Below are 18,180 nucleotides of genomic sequence, written 5' to 3'. Positions count from 1 at the left end.
TTAAATTCGCAACTTTGGATGGAAACATACCTAGTGTTGTCTTAAAGGAATGGTTCACCCAAAAATGAAAATTCAGTCGTTTCCTCGCCTTCATGATGATTGAAAACCACCTGAATCTCTTACCTCCACTTTCAAGCTTTGAAAAGGGTTTAAAAGAAGCATTATAAAAAATAGTCCATGTGACTCATATATTCCAAATCTTCTGAAGCCATTCGATTTTAAGTCGTTATTGAGTGAAAAGCTTGACCTCCACCCTAGCTAAAAAAAAAAGCTAACTAGGATGGAAATGTCCATTTGTAATTGAGTCAGATATTTTCAAGGAATTGGTTCACCATCAAAAATCTTAATGAGTTGTAATGATTCATTCATAAATCAGACTAGTTCAGTTCCTGGGTCCATATAGACAATTTTTTTTGTGTGTGTGTGTGGTCTTTTTGCATGCGCTTCAGTCCTTGGTCATTGAAAAATGCATGAAAATAGCATTTGTTCCATGGAATCACATGAATGTACATTTTTGGGAGAACTTTTCCTTAAACTGGGCTCGATGTTTTTCCCTTTCTCATTTACACCAGCCTTTGGTTTTGCCTCATTTAAACATAAGTTCATTTTATTCAGCTGAAGAGCATATTGGTAACCAGTTAATCTTGAAAATCGGAAAGATGATCCTGTAAAGAGCGTTGCACCACAAAAAGCCCATTGTCTATAGTCTATGAATAAAATCTACCTAAATAAATAAATGGCTCATATCTCTGATGATTCTCTGACAGAGCTGGTATGCAGAGCAAAGAGGACCTCTATAGACAGAAAAACAGATTACATCTGCAGCACATTACAGTATAGTGAAATATCAGCATCCCTTTACATCTTAGAACTGAAATAAAATAAGCATAAACACAGTAGACCACCATGGACCACACCAAAGGTTTACAGATTAACAATGGTAAATAATATAGACAAGCTAAGACTGTTCTAAAACAAAGGTAAAATGTCAATGATTGTGTACCATACTACACAGACAGCCATAAATGAAAACCAATTGCCAGAGCGACTCTTTCATCTCATAAAAATTCAGTGTAAAGTTTACAAAATGCTTCAAAATACAGAGCTTTGAGAGCTGCATTCAAGAGACAAAATCAGAAACCTTTCCCCTAAACAATCCGGTTGTTTAGATACCTGAAATAGATCATTGGAGGAAAAAATAGACAGAAAAAGGAGTTATAAAAGATGTTTGTTGACATATGCAAATGTTTCCCAGGTGCCTTGTGAAGCAATTGTGAGAACAACAAGCAATGGCAGGGGAGTGTCCAGTAAAGGTCATTCTGGGACGGTTCCCATGAACAAACAAACTCGGTGAACACAAATGGTCTTGCATTAAAACAATTACCATGTGTGATAATTGCTTATCATAGCCAACATCTTGACCTCATGTGCATTATAATTACCAATACTCTATATTGCATTTAGAGTCTCAGTCTGAACATGAAATAGTGTCTTCAAGGACTTTAGGTATTTCTGCAGTGGCTAGGGATATAAAAAAGCATCTGATAATAACAATTGTATAAATCATTAGAATTCTTATAAATTCATACAAATTCATTTCTTATCCAAAACACACAGTTTGTGGCCTAAATTACACCGAATGAGAAAATCTGAATGGCTGTGAGATACTGTTTGACTTCCTTCTCCATTAAAAGTGGGTGTTAAAAACAGACTTTGTGTACCAGGGTAAAAGTGGTAGAGAGACTGAATTTTCATTTAGCGGTCAGCTGTTTTTTTACGCATTGGTCTGAACAGATTTTCATGCAAAAATCAGAACATGCATGGTGTGAACAAGCCTTTACAACTCATTGGCGTACATTTGACAGATGTTGTATTAAGTTTGTTTTTGTGCAGATGTGGACAGTCCATACCCTGATTCGATCATTACTCACCTACATGAAGCATGAGTTCCCTGTAGTTGAATTTTGTATTAAAGCAACACTAAGTAAGATTTTTTACCTTAAAATAATGTTTCCAAAATCGTTTCAGTGGTTCATTAAGTGGTAACAGGGTGAAAGGCACTTCTGGATTGGCTTTGCGGTCCTTTATCTGATATATCCACGCTATGTAAGATTACCAGACCGGGTCGCGTTTCTGTAGTTCTAATGAGACATAAGAAAACTACAAATTTGACTTGCTTTACGCCAAGCGTTACAATAATCATTATTTTGTTTTTCTTCGTTTCTGATGTCGCAATACATCATACTTTCATGAAATCATGCAATGTAAAAATGTATTACGGACTCAGAAGATGCCAGAGGCCTACTGAGCCAACTAATAATAACCTATTTCAAATGAGCAAGGAGTCCTCAAGTCTTAAAATGCTCTGTAGTGTTACGTACGCCGCGGTACGTAATTTTGTTACGTATGTTTGAATGTAAAGGTGTTTGTTTGTTTAGTTAGTATAGTTTAGTTATAGCGCCTCGGCGCTGAAGATGTTTATTTCTACATCTTTTGTTGACAGTTAGTTTAGTTCTTTAACGTTAGTTAAAGGGTTGTTTTTTGGCGCTTTTCCACTACACAGTACCAGCTCGCCTCGGCTCGGCTCGACTCGACTCGCCTTTGTTTGGTTTTCCACTGTGTAAAAGTTGTACCTGTACCTGCTTTCGGGTACTTTTTTTCGTACCACCTCCGGCGAGGTTCTAAGCGAGCTGAGGCGAGCTAAGGCGATACTAAAATGTGACGTGAAAACAATGCCGACTGCTGATTGGTCACAGAGAATCTGCGTCATCATTGCACGCGCCAGATGGAGTATCCAGAATAACCCCGCCATTTTTAAATAGTTTGGCCAGAGATAGTTACTAAACTTACAACTATTATTATGGCAACTCGGAAGAATACGCCGTGGTCAAACGAGGAGGTGCAGACATTCCTTTGTTTGGTTGCCGAAGAGAGGATCCAGCGAGAGCTTGATGGGGCAACGAGGAACGAAATGCGTCGCTATGACGACCGGGTACTATTTGTGGCGGTACTTTCTGCAATGGAAAACGGAGCGAAAAGCGAGCCGAGTCGAGGCGAGCCAAGGCGAGTCGAGTCGAGTCGAGCTAGTACTGGTAATGGAAAAGCACCATTTGTTATCTTTAGTTCTTTGATTTAAGCACCACTCTCTTGCTCCTTCCTCTCCACCAGATTGTCGGTTGATTTGATTATTCTGACTACATTGTTTTACTTTGCTATATTATTATTTCACTACTACTTTACTTTATTGCAGTTGAAAAATTAAAACCTTTTCCACTAAATCGTGGGTTGTTGTCTGTTTCCTTTTCTTTCGCAATTCCCATACTATGTTAATCCACACATGAGCGCAACACTTTTGTTATGTCTAATAACATTCCTAGACAAATAACATCTAATTAACGAGGGACATAACAATCAGAAACCCTCAAAAAGACGGAAATCTCAAATTCTTGACATTTAAAATTCTGCCAATATCTTATAGCATGAATTCATGGACTCGACACAACATTTGGATCACAGCAAAGTTGACAGGATTCCACCCTGGGGGTGTTTTGACTCGTTTCTCACATGTGATGATACATTCGAGGTGAAAATATTGGACTCACACTTTGCAGTCTAAAGAACGCCCTTCATTTGTTACAGATGGTTTGAAGTCCACAAAGCAGATAAACACAGACATTTGAGAGGATTCATGTGCCAGCAGAGTCTCATGACCGACCAGATTCTCATTTGGGAATTCATTAGGCTCGGGCCACTGCTCTGGGCCGGTATTTTTCCTCTGTTCTTCACCTCTAGAGGCCCAATGGCCATACAGGGCAGGTAAAGGGAAGGACACTCCATAAATCAGCTCCCTTTCTTTGTCCATCCCTTCATTAACATCTTCAAGTACACATGAAGAGTGTCCCTTCATCTTAGCTCTTCTCACACATCCCTGGTTTTTGAGAAATGCATTTAAAAGAGGAACCAATGCGCACTAGAATTTATTTTAGATGATGAGACATGACGTCATGGATTCTTGGAAGTCGGTCTGAAAGCAGTATCCATGGGACGTGCCTTCATACGTGAATTCATTGACTGACTGGGCAGCTGCTTTAGGTTACGGATGATCATCAGTTGAATATCTCCACCTGCAGATCATCATATGAAGACGTGCACAGCTGTGCTGCTCCACACCATCACCCAGGACCATTAAAGAAAAGACCCTCCTATTCTGAGGAAGTTGAGGTGATGGCTTGAGGACGAGTACAGATTCACAGCAAAGTATCCATAACCGCTGGAGGCGTATCAAAAGGGGCATATCAAAATGCCTTCCAGCTCGTGAACACGCTTAAGGGCACTAGCACATGTGTAGTGACATTTATGGAGCCGTGTAGACATACAAAGTTAACTTTCAGAGCAGGGTTTCCTCCTCTCTCACCCTCGGAGGATGCCAGGATGTTTGGGGACCGTTTGGACATATAAATGTCCTCCCACAAGTCAGAAGGCATAAATTATTCTGTATCACAGCGCTATCACAATACATCAGGAGATGCTTTTAACTCGTGTCTGAAACTTTGATACTTCGTTTTGGACGGAAACAGGCTCAGGCTTATGGAGAGGAGACCTGGCGAGCCGGTTTTTAAACTCAGATGATGCAACTCTCAACCTCTGCTTTTAGGCTACGTTCAGACTGTCAGTCCAAATCCGAATTTTGTGCATATCCGTTTGAAATCAGATCAGATTTAGCATGTGTGAACGGCAAAAAACAATTAAAAATCACATGCAATGCAATTTTTTCATTCTGTTTCGAGCTACATTCATATGTGATTTGAAATCCTATTCAAATCGCATTTCTGGAAATACGTTTCAGTCTGACTGCTCTGATCAGATTTTGCGTGGTTTATGTGACTTTCTCACGCCACGTAAAACGTAAACGCCAAATGTTGTTATAGGAAACATGCTGAAAGTCACTGCCAAAACAATGCTGTGTTGTTCCAAAGTGCCGGCCGAGCAGAAAATGACTAATATAATGGAGACATGTTTGTAAAGACAAACGCACAGAATAAAGGCACTCATATACCAGCCTCCGGTTCTGCCGCTTCCCCTAGAAGACGCATAGTCCAGTGAGGCGGCTACATAGCCTGGATCCCGCCCACAAAATTTTTTGGTCGGGAAGTTCGGTCTGGACTCGATCCATCGAGGAGTAATTATGATCGGTTCAGAAATCGTTGGGCCAATCAAATTGCCATTGCCAGATGACCTGCAGTTACGTAATCATCACGTTATCAAAGAGCGCTTGGGTTGAACTGGTTTCCCTCAGAGATGACTGCAGCTGGAGAACTGAGATGTATGGATTCCGCTATCGCGTCTGTTGTAAAAGAAATCAACAGCGCATTCATTTTATAAGACGAACAGAGAACTGCAATCAAGGCATTTGTCGATCGGAAAGATGTGTTTGCCGTCCTTCCTACGGTATTCGGCAAAAGTTTATTTTATCAGCTGGCTCCGATGGTCACTAAGAAGACGGGACGCAATGAAAGCCCTGTGGTCGTTGTGGTTTCTCCTTTGGTCGCACTCATGGAGGACCAAGTCAAAGAAGCAACACTCGTTATTTTACTATTTCTTCCAGCGTGCATGTAGTTGAGTTCTGATGACAACTATGCGTAGCTCAACATACGTCACTTACTGCGTTGCTCTGATTGGTTGTAGGTCAATCCAATTGAGTGCAGAGTTTCTTTTTTCCTGGTTCGGTTAAGACACGCCTCATAATCAAAGCCCAATGGAGCAGTATCAGACTCACATTCTGACTAGAACATGAGTATGACGAAGACAGGCTAGCGGCTACACATTGTCATGTTGTAAAATTTAGATAAGACAACATCTCCATTGCAAACCCCTCCATGTTGGGGTTGTTGTTGTTTTTGGCGTATTCCTACCAACGCAATGTCATGGACACACAAATCGGATGTGAACAGTTGTGATACATAGTGTAGACATCAATAATAGTAGATCAGATTCCAGTCGGATACACAAATAATCGGATTTGGACTGACAGTGTGAACGTAGCCTTATAGTCACAATGAGAGTTTCCATTTAAAGATACTAGTATATTTTAAGAGCATATACTAGTATATTTACAGTTCTTTTATAAACTCCGCTAACTACACTGGAGTTCAGACTTGCATTTGTGATAAAATGATAATGTTATTTATAAAATAAGTAAAGGAATTAAGATAAGCAACAGTAATATTTAAGAACAATGCAATTGCAGTCTCATACAATATGTGTCGCAGTGTGAACCAACTATGTGAATAAGAATAGCGCCAAATTCATTGTTATTAGAGGAGTTTGTTTAAGTGAGGAATGTGAACAGTGCAGGACTCAATCATTACTCACCTACATGATGCATGAGTTCTCTGTAGTTGAATTCTTTATTTATGTAAAAATGTATTACAGACTTAAAAGATGCCAACGGCCTACTGAGCAAATAACTTCAATCATTTCAAAGGAGTGAGGAAACAGCTGTTGAAAATAGCTCTTGAAATGCTCTGTACTCGAAGAAGACGGAAGTCTCAAACTTTTAAAATTCTGCCAATGTCTTAGCATGAATTATCAAAACCCTTTTCCGGCAACACAACATTTAGATTAGAAGTGAGATGATATTAATAAAATAAGGGAAGGAATTAAGATAAGCAACATTGGCTATGTTTACATGCATAAATGTTGTTTCCATCGGACTGAATTCATTCCGATTGATGAATCTGACTGTAGTGTTTACATGAATGCTAAACATGTGATCGGGTTAATCTGCGCGTTTATACGTCACAAGCTTCAAATCGGAATATTTTTTGACATGTGCAGACTGCACGAATATACAGAGTTTCCCGCTGTTTGCGCATAATAACTATTCTCCTACATAGGTTCTTTAAATTTTAAACAGCTGACTTAATATTTATCCATTTGTGGTCATAATTTGGAGACAATAATCATATGAACCGCTGTTCTGTGCTGCTTATATTTATCACGCAGTAATGCCCAAAACCAGTCGTCTGTGGATAAGAGTCGGGAACAAGGACTGGTGGGACGTTCTCCTGCTTTACTTCACAGACACAGTGACAAGAGAATTTTAGAATGACGGGACAATCATTTATATGACACTTTATTCAACAGGAAGAAGAGCTCGTTCAGCGCGTCATACGTCATTGCGCTATTTCAACGTGATTGCACATGCGCAGTCCTTTCAGTTTCGGTTTTCAATCCGATCAAGTGTTTACATGTCCTCTCGATCGGATTAGAAAAGGAATAAACCACCCCTTTAAATCCGATCAAAATTTCATTCGGTCAAGCTGTTTACATGAAGGCTTTTCAGTTCAATTGAGCGGTCAATCTGAATACTAACGGATTATTTGGTTGCATGTTAACATAGCCACTGTTGCACACACTAGATGGACATCTTTGGCCATTGCACTCACAGCATCTCGTGCATGACAGCGCTCTAAAAACATGGTTAAAATAAGGTCAGCTTTTAAAGGAGACCTAGCATTTTTTTTCTCCATTTAACTGCCCTGTGTCTTTTTTTAATTATGCTTTCTGGACAGACCCTTGCTGAGCGGTCCATGATAGGAAAACTCCTTAGGGATTTCATTTGTATTTGGGATGTAAACTATTATTTTAACCAGCATAATGAAAAAAATGACTAAATCCATAATCAAGGTGCAGGAGAAGTGTCAAAAGCACAATCAGAGAAATTCCTATCCAGATGGATTGGATTTCTCCAAGGACTACAGAGTTAGCCAAAAAACATTAGGTGATTTGCTCCGTAATTTTTAACTGAGGTTGTGCAAGAAAAAAATAGACATGTTTACAGGATTATAATCACAAAATCCATCTGTAAAATATATATATATTTTTTTTACTTTCTGTAGTTCAGTCCAAATTGGGAGCACAAAAGGGAGAGGGGAAATGGGAACGGGATACAATATGGGCCAGAATTAAATCCTGGTTTCCCAAACGAGCACTACAGCTTGATGTGTTTTTACCCTAGACTACCGTTCTGACAAACTTCCTTATTCTTTTAAGTTTTAAATATAATTTTATTGAGCACTGGAAATAAGTCAGAAATGTTCTCCTGATAAGACTGTAGACCTGTGAAATACCTGGACACCCTATATCAGTGTTTAAAACAAGCACAAGAAGCACCCAAATCATACAACCCACTCTGTATCTGTGAAGGACGTCAGGAATTTGTCGTATCGCTTTGCGTCAAACCACAACCAGTGTAGACAGCATCACTGACTATAATGGGTTTGATTTGCTTTTGTCTGGTGCTGACAGTGTTAGTTGGGGTTAGGGCCAGGGTGTCCAATCCTGCTCCTGGAGGACCACTGTCCTGCAGAGTTTAGCTCCAATCCCAATTAAACAAACCTGAACCGAGGTAATCAAAGTCTTAGGGATTACTAGAATCTTTCAGGTAGGTATGTTGAGACAAGTTGAAGCTAAACTCTGAGGGACGTTGGTCCTCCAGAACTTGTATTGGACACCTTGGGTTAGGTCCTCTTAGCCAGTTGGACACCATTAGGCTAGTGTACTTCTACTTCTATATAGCAATTCTACAATATTGGGCCTATTCCACAACCAAGTAAACTCCCTCCTGGCCTCTATGGAAACATCCTAACTGAAACTGCAGCTCAATCATGAACGATTTTGGAAGGCTGTACACAGACAGCAACTCCACACGCCACACAAATAGCGCTCTACATGGCAGACTTTGAGAAACTTTACATGGGAGAAACTGATTGCAATAAAAGGTATCAAATGAAAATAAAATTAACAAAGCAATACTCAAATTAACAAAGCATGCACATATTTTTGAGTAAAACAGTCAGTTTCATATTATTTTGAAAGTTACTACTAAACTACTATAGTTCTTTTAAGTATTGAGTGGAATATAATTAGGGATGCATCAATATTAAAATTCCATCCAATTTGATAAGCTGATCATGTTTATCATATGGTTGGCGATAACCAATAAATGGCAGCTATTAAAAATATTACTAGTTGTATTTAATGTTTGAATTTGATGAAGGCAAATGTAAACCACATGTAAAAATAAAGGAAGCGAGCATGAAATTATCAAATGAGTGATCAGTTTAAAAAAGCTCTAAAATCAGCCTTAACAATAATGTATAGAAATATAAATAAGAATAAATCAGCATTTATCTAATTTTGCCCACCATTTTGGATGAAGTCCAACCTTAAAATGGAATGTGAAAGGAACTGGTATAATGGTTAGTGTAACAAGTGAAATAAATAGTTCACTTGCGTTGTTCCAAACCTGCATGCTGTTATTTTTTTATTGAACACACACACGGAAAAAAAAAATCTATATGTTGTATAGCTTTGTTGCTATACCGAAGGTTTAACACCATGATGTTTGGTCACAAGGCAAGAACCAATGACGCTTGATGTTATTGAAGTGTAACTTGCACCAAAATAGTGCGCATTGTTTTGAGAGCTGCATAAAGACCTCCATGATCAATCGAAGAGAAAATAACTTGCATTTCAGTTGCTCATTACACAAATCTATCACATAACTTTATAAAGATTAGATGTGCAGCAGCACTGCTGTGTGGAAATTCACACCATTTTGTCCCATGGACAAAATAACATTAAGAGGTTTGGAATGACATCATTTCCTTTACACAATAACATATTTGTATGTGTGAAAGGTCAGTCTATCCGTAAGTCATGCGGTCTGGCCACCCCCAGTGAAGTGATTCAACCATATGAATCACCACATTGATTTTCATTTCATTTCATTTCTCTGATCCTCATTTGGAGGCGCATTCATTCGGAAACGTATTTGCTCTCTACAGCTACGAATGCTGCTTAGTTTAACTTTTGTGCTAGTATTTTAATGCAGACCAGATGTCCACTTGTACAATTCACTCTTAGTGAAGCCCACTCCAGTCAACAGCTGTTTAGTTTAATTGACTATGACCACCGGGTGGATCCCATTGCACTGTTCATGTGAAAAATGCACCACAATCACGCTCTTCCCTTTCATTCACTCTGCTCCCGGGGAGCTTAATCCCAACGAAACAAAGCAAACAGTCCACTGGCTGGTCAAACAGTATGGTACAGTGACTCAGAGAGATGAAAAGAGAAGGATGGGGTGGAGAACTGAGTTTGCTGTCAGGACAAACAGAGCAAACGGACTGAATATAACATTCGGCAAGCTCACGACGTTCTGTTGTAGATGCTAGAACTTCCTCCAAGATGTGCAAATGAAGGATTACCAAAAAAGGACTGCCAAGGACAAAGAGTTGTGGTTGTGGAAGCAGACGAATATGCGAATGTTCCACGAAATATTGGCTGAGAAAATAAATTAGTACATCTTGTTTGACTGACTTCAGCCGATTTGCAATTACTTCAATTTATACTTACTTGTCCGTATCAGCGGAATTTGTAAATCAACTGGGTTTTTTTTTTTGTATCCCACAGATGGTTACTCTATACAAAAATATCAAAGATGGGTGGACTTTGGAAGAAGACCATGGGAAAATCAGAGGCTTGGGAATTCACACTGTAATTTACACCAGTCCTTTCCCTGACATTCACACAAAGGCTCTAATAATTTTTGTTACCCCTGGATTACCCGTTTATTCTTGCTACAGAACTTTCCAAGAGCAATACCAGCAACCATAAACCAACATCCCATTGAAGTGTCATCTAGGTTATGTTCCTGACATTTTTTGACTGCAAAACCAAGTAAACTGACTATCCTCTTTTGGCAGTCAGTTACTGTTCCTCTTGTGATGAGGAAAATCAGATATTACCCAAGCTGATGAGAAAACCAAATCATTTAAATGTACAAATCAAAGTGGGAGAGAGTGGGGTAAGGTGTGTCACCCCTTTAAACTAGCAGACTGTAAGCAGTTTTTGTCATTAGACTATTTAGAAAGAATTAAAGTGTTGAGATACACATGAGAAAAGTGATATTGAGAAGAGCATTTGTATAGTACAAGTTAGTAAATAAATTCAAAATAAATGTAAAATATATTTGATATATTTAATTTTAATATGTTAAATAATTAAATTTTTTTGCCTTTGTGCATTGGCAACTAACTGAAATAAATTACTAAAACTGACACAAAAAAAACAGAAGCACATAAAAATTACTTAAACTAAAATTAAAATGAAAGCTGAAATTTTTCAATTAAAAAGGCAATACAAAATATTAATTAATCCTATAATATAAATATATTACAACATATATATATATATATATATATATATATATATATATATATATATATATAAATAATTAAATATACATACAAATATTAAACATTTAGAAAAAGACAAAATTGTCGACACCCTGCAATATAATTTAATATTTAAATTTTACCTCATTATGCCTATATGTCAATTCAGGTGTTTTATTCAATACGTTTTACTTATATAGTGCCTTTCCGTAGCTCAAGGTCGATTTATATTATACATTACAATACATTTTGCACACCCACATTCACATTGTAAACACATAAGGCCACATATAGCCACATGATCCAAAATACATATTAAATAGATAGATAAGGATGATATATTACGAAGTGTAAGAGGTGGTGAATTCCACAATTTATGAGCATATTCACTAAATGACCTTCCACCTACAGTGGACAACCGAAAACGAGGAATGGACAAAAGAACAAGCTCAAGTGATCTAAGAGACTGGGCAGTAGGAGAAGGAGGAGAGTAGATCAGATAGATAGCATTGCAATAATCCAGGCGTGATGTGATTAACGCATGAATTAAGATTTCTGCATCAGCTAAAGTGAGAGAAGATCGAAGACGTGCAATATTACGAAGATGGAAAAAAAAGAGTTTTTAACAACAGAAGAAATATAAGAGCCAAAAGATAGAGTTGAGTCAAATAAGACACCAAGATTACGGACAGATGATGAAGGCTTAACATGAACTCCATCAATATCAAATGACAGGTCCATCCTTTTGACTGAGGTAGCAGAGCCAATCACCAATATCTCACTATTATTATTTTCATTATTTATTTAAGGAAATTCAGGGACATCCAATGCTTGATGTCCCTGATACTGTACATGCAGTGAGTGAGTCAGGCAGGGATGGCCTATCGGAGCTGGTGTAAGATAAATTTGAATGCCATCAGCATAGCAATGAAATTGAAGTCCATGCCTGCGTCACCAAGTGGATATATATAGATGATGAACAGTATTGGACCAAGAACTGAACCTTGAGGAACACCCTGTGAAAGCAGAGCAGTGGCAGATTTATACCCTTGTAAAGTGATATAATAATTTCTGTCGCTGATGTAGGAAATGAGCCAGGAAAGAGCTGAACCAGTGATGCCGATATCGAGAGATCAGTCGGACTCATGGCGGACTGTGTCAGATGCAGCGCTTAGATCGAGAAGCATCAAGAAGTTTATTAACCCTAAATCCATGGATAGAAGAATGTCATTAACCACCCGAAGAAGAGCAGTTTCAGTGCTATGGGCGAACTCCTAACTGAAAAGGTTCAAAAAGTGGCACAGCTTACCCTACGCTCCTCATTCAACAATTGCTGGAGTCGATCAGCTTGTCAATCTATCTTTTCCAGATCACAATTCCATACTCAACTGAATGAGTCAGTAACACAAATACTAAGGTCTTTTGAGGTTACTCAAATTTTCCAATAGTTTTCCTCCCACCAAAAAAACAGCAGTGAACTTCTCTTCAACTGTTTCTGTGCTCATTCATTGTAAATACAAGATCCACGAGGAGCAAAACAGTTAGTGAGGAATGAAGTTTATCATGTGCACTAGAATCCAAGCAGCGTGTGTGTGCCGAACCTATCTAGTTACAGTACACGGGTCTGTCATTTTCACAAGGGTCCAAGGCCATAACAATGGCAAAGATCCTCGAGTATTCAGCCAGGAAAGTACAACTGAAGTATATGCTTTCAGAGAAAACCCTCATTACTCACACACTACAGTGACGGAGACAATTCAACCTTACTGGACCTTCTCACGTGACTGGACCAATTACTGTAGCAACAGTCTTGGACCTCAACAGGAGACTGTAGGACCTCTGTGACCTGCTGCACTGCTCCTTGCAACATCTGTTTAAGCTCCACTGCTTGGCTCTTCACTCATTTGGGTGCATTTGAAGGTCCACGGGGCCCGGAAACATCCCTTTACTTGTAAACATTTGGTGGAAAACTCTGCTGTGAGACAACACCAAGGTCGGTAATTATCAGTTATTGTGTGCAGCTGGTTTACTCCATGTTCACATCCACTCAAAAAAAAAAAAATCACAGAGAGACATATTGCAGGAAAACAAAAGGTCATCATTCATTTTTCCCACTTCATTTTTTGTCAGCAGCTAATGTCGTCCTTAAGGCATTACATTTATTTCCATTCATAAAATTCATTGAGTGTTTGTGGTTTCTTGGCCCTTTTCACAAATACAATACACTTTGAAGTCCCATGGCCATTTAAGTAATAGAGGCACACATCAGATGTTTTTTTGTTAGAACTAATATCGGGAATAATATGAAACTACCAGGAAGAGAAGCTAGTTTTAAACATCAAATGTCTGTATCCCTCCTTAAAATAGTGATTTTTGGCCCACTCCATCTCATAGATCTTGACCTTTTTGACTGTAACCAACAACTAAAATCATACAGTGAAATGACAGTGAAATTGCTCTGAAAGACCAGATTAAGGGGTTGGGGGTCATTTTGTTATGAATGCACTGATAGGGGCCCCTGGACAAAGCTTTGGTTAGGGCCCCCAGAAGTCTAAGACTAGCACTGATATGATGTACCCTATATGTGGAATGATGTATTTTGGCATGCATAAGGCAAAAAATTGACAAAGTTAAATGATACAGATTGAAGCTTTCAACGTGGTTGAGCAGTCATGTAGTTCTAGTGTTGAAAAAAAGGAAGACCAAGAAAAGAGCATTTCCAAAAATAATTTTTCAAAAGGATGATAGCTTGACCTCATAAGTCACAACAACCTAGAGATCAGGGCGGTGTGGATTTCACTCTGAGCCCTGCATGGATAGTTGGAACAAACTCAGGCTTAGACTGATTATGCAGTTCAAACAAGATTCAGATAAACAGGGATTCATTCACACATGCACGCACTCAAACAAAACAATAACATCCAGTTATTCAGTTCGACTTGGAAGCTCAAAAAAAGGAGTTGACTCTTCTCCAGAAATTCTTCTCCTTCCTTTTTGTTTTTTGTTTTTTTCATCCGTGTGAATACTCAGCATTCAACCATGCTCACATCTGGGAGCCATTTTGTCCAAGTCCAACATCTGTGCCTGGCACCTGATACGACAGGAATGATGCTCTGGAAATATCCAATATTAATATTAATATTTCACCGGACTTAATCCAGGTGTGTGGCTCAGCGGTGAAACGGGCGATAACCTCTGCATTTTTGCTACATTCAGACAGCAACCGGGGGACCAAGACTGGCGGCCAATAGCTCCAGACCAAAACATAACCCGACTTTCACGGATGTGATATTTGAAAATCAAGTATAAGCAACCTGATACTGCGAGCCTGGGGAGCATAGAGGAACAAGTCAATGAATGTCAAGCAAACATCACTGGAAACTAGAAATGGGGCCAATAAATATCATTAAAAAAAAGTTCAAATGGTTAAATTCTTCACTTGTTGGATGACAGAGAACCAAAAGAAAAGGTCCGTCAAAAACAAAAATGACGATGGAAACTCCACAGACAGTCTGAAACGCCAACACTTTCGCTATTAATTTTTCCCCTACGTTCAATGGGTTATAAATTAAGCTGTAGTAATTTGACCAAAACCCAAACATGCTTCAAAGGACCAATGGAAGATGAAAATAATGAGAGGCTCAACCAGAGGTTCTCATCTGTGCATGCCAGGATAATTTCCTCAATACTCAAAAACCGACTTCAAATCCCATTTGGAAGAACAAGATCTGTGTGGTTGATCAGTTTCCATTGATGTAGAACATTGTTTATTTGTGTATCATAATCAAGTGAGAACAAAAGTGCCTGTGAGCACTTAAATGTTCACAGTTGTTGAAATTATATTCAAATACAAACATCCCCAACCAGGCTTCGGGGAGGCCGACATGACTGATAGTTGAGAAATCCTGAATAACGCTTGTGCTAACTTTGTAAATTCTCCAGCTTCACAAGAGGAAAATGACAAGAAAAACAGGAAGAGTTTAAGTTATGCATGAAGAAGCAAGAACATTGAATTATAGTGTTTCAACAGGCCAAAGTTATGGATGAAGGTCACCCGAACAATGGCAGATTTATTGACCAGGTTTAGTTTCCATCTCTGGTCAGAAGTGTTCAACCCCTACATCAGGTCACATGACCTACATGAGTTTCATTGACTGCCCTACCCATATTCCATCTGCTTTCCTCATTTGTCTAGTCGTAGCGCTCCTCCTCGTCCACTAAGTCTTAATATCACCCACTCTATCTTGCTCTAATACTAACCTCCCCATCCATATCCTCTCCATCTGGTTTTCTGTCCTGTACATGTGCAGCTGTCCCTTCTCCTGAATCATCTCCTTAGCTCGCTCTTCACGTCTGTCGGATAATTTCCTCTGTGCCCTTGCAGCTACTGCTGATTTCTCCAGTGAACGCTGGATGTTTTTGGTTTCGCCGTTCGGTCAGAAGGAGCAATGGCTAACAGATTTGTGTTGTCCTCTGACAGATATGATCTCCAGATGGAATCGTCAGCTTCGGCTGTCAAAAGTTCACCAGAACGCAATTGCGCTGGCTGTTTCTCGTGAAACTTTAGACGATAAGGACGCAGGATGTTCAATATGTCTTCAAATGGACAAATTGCTTGCAACAAGTCATTGGAGATGAACGAACCAGATTTACAGTTGTAAAAACACTGAATGCTGAGACTATTTTAGGGTTAGACAAGTCAAAAATTCGAACAAAATAACATGTTATCAAATATACTATTGATATTATGATTATGATATGATGAGTTAAATGGACGGCTTGTAACTGAAAGGTTGCAAGTTTAAACCCCACGAGAGTTAAACAATTATTCCTATTTTGCTCTTAAACGAGGCACTTACAGTAACCTCATGCTACTCCAGGGGGAATGACCCTGGTATACTGTAAGATCATCTATTAAATAGCAAAGTAATACACTGACAATGATTGACAACTTAAATATACAATAACTGCAAATGGGGTCAGGTTGATCTATATGTCAAAACATACATGAAGCTGTTTTGACATAGTTTAGCGTAGAGCTGCGGCACATTGATTAATGGTGTACTGTACTGATTATACAAATTGACAATCACTAAGACAAATTGACAATCACTGAGACCATCTACGGTGTGTAGGCCCAAACATGTTTTTTCGGACAGTGCTAATGTTGACAAAAATAAAGGCAGACATGAAGAACAAAACAACTGCGTTTCCAAGACATTATCATAGTATCAGGCTACAATATTATTTTATAGATTTCAAACAATAAGGATGGAATTAAGTGAATCTACAACTACAGGCACTTTTGGGATTGATTTATATTTTTGATGAAAATATTACAATGCATAGTGGTACTCTGTCAGTTTGTTGAGAGAAATGTCTAACACATATATACTTGTTCTCTTGTCGTTCCTTGGCAAAAAACTGCCGAAACGTTGAAATGCCTTCGATTAGACAACTATGAATGACTAATATGTTTTCAAATTCTTTGAGTAAAAGTATAGTGAAAGGCTAAATATAGCAAACCACATAGGAAAAATGTAATATTGATTATAGCCTCACTGGAACTTCAATGAGTGTTTCAAATCACCAAGGACAAAAACAATAGCTGTTAACTCCGATCATATGATGCGGTAGAGCGAGAGCCTCCACAGGCTGATGGGACCTTTAAGTGCAAGCACTCGCTGTACCAACATGTGGTAGGAATTAAACAGTGTGTGTATGTGTGGAAGGAAACTTCTGCATCTTTGGTGTACAAAAACGGGTTCAAATTCCAGCAGTGTTAAATTCCTTGCTCTAGGGGCCTGTACATATGATAGTGTTTCACTTTTCACTTTATTAGCTACTGATGTGGATCAAAGAAATGGTCTTGACCCTTGTTTTGTAACTAAGCAAGTTTTGCCGATCAGTGTTATCCCGGCAGTAATAATGGATGCTTGTTTTTCACAACTGCATGATGTTGTAGATATTACTAGACGATCTATTACACTAATTATTACCCAGGGGAGTTACTAAGTAGCTAACAGGCAATGCTACTAACTTAACTACTGTACAATTTTCAGTAGCATGACAACAATAGTGAAGTTAGAAAATGTTCCACTAAAAACCCGCCAAGTAGCGATAGATGAGACAAAAAACAAAACATTCTAACTTATATTCAGTATTGGAAAGTTAGGCAATAAGTTCTGACAATTCATGCAAATTAACCATGGATGGATGGATGGATGGATGGATGGATGGATGGATGGATGGATGGATGGATGGATGGATGGATGGATGGATGGATGGATGGATGGATGGATGGATGGATGGATGGATGGATGGATGGATGGATGGATGGATGGATGGATGGATGGATGGATGGATGGATAAATTGGTAAGACTTTAAAATAAGGTTCCATTTGTTAACTTTAGTTACCTAGTTTATTAGTTTATATGAACTACAAATGAAAAATACTTCTAAATACTTCTTATTAATCTTAATGTTTCAACATATACTAAAACATTATTCAAATCAAAAGTTGTACCTGTTAATATGATTTAATGGATCTGAGTTTGCATGAACTTACAATGAATTTCTATGAACTAGCACTAACTTAGTTTAACAAACCCTTTAACAAATATATTTCTAATATATAATATAGAATATAATGCATTACTAATGTAACATTAACTAATGCAACCTTATTGTAAAGTATAACCAAAAATATATAGTTTATTATTCTTTTATGCTGACATTTCTTTAAAAAACTAAGAGTAAATACACACACACTTTTATTTTATATATATATATATATATATATATATATATATACATATATATATATATATATATTATATAATTTAAATCATTTAAAATGTATAGATTATATGTTATTTTTCATATTATTATTATGTAGCTTCAATGTAGTGTTGCACAATGTATACAAATAACATA

General features: G+C 38.2%; 1 protein-coding gene across 1 annotated transcript in view; it reads right to left on the bottom strand.

Annotated features, from left to right (window-relative positions):
* The window catches only part of sugct (succinyl-CoA:glutarate-CoA transferase), a 165,935-nt gene that overhangs the window by 60,917 nt on the left and 86,838 nt on the right, over positions 1 to 18,180 (bottom strand). The window lies entirely within an intron of this gene.

Source organism: Rhinichthys klamathensis, unplaced genomic scaffold (genome assembly GCF_029890125.1).
Source record: "Rhinichthys klamathensis goyatoka isolate OS25496 unplaced genomic scaffold, OSU_Roscu_1.1 h1tg000285l_1, whole genome shotgun sequence".
NCBI classification, from domain to species: Eukaryota; Metazoa; Chordata; class Actinopteri; order Cypriniformes; family Leuciscidae; genus Rhinichthys; species Rhinichthys klamathensis.
The sequence above is the reverse complement of the archived record's forward strand: the minus strand, read 5'-3'. Positions and strand labels throughout refer to the sequence as shown.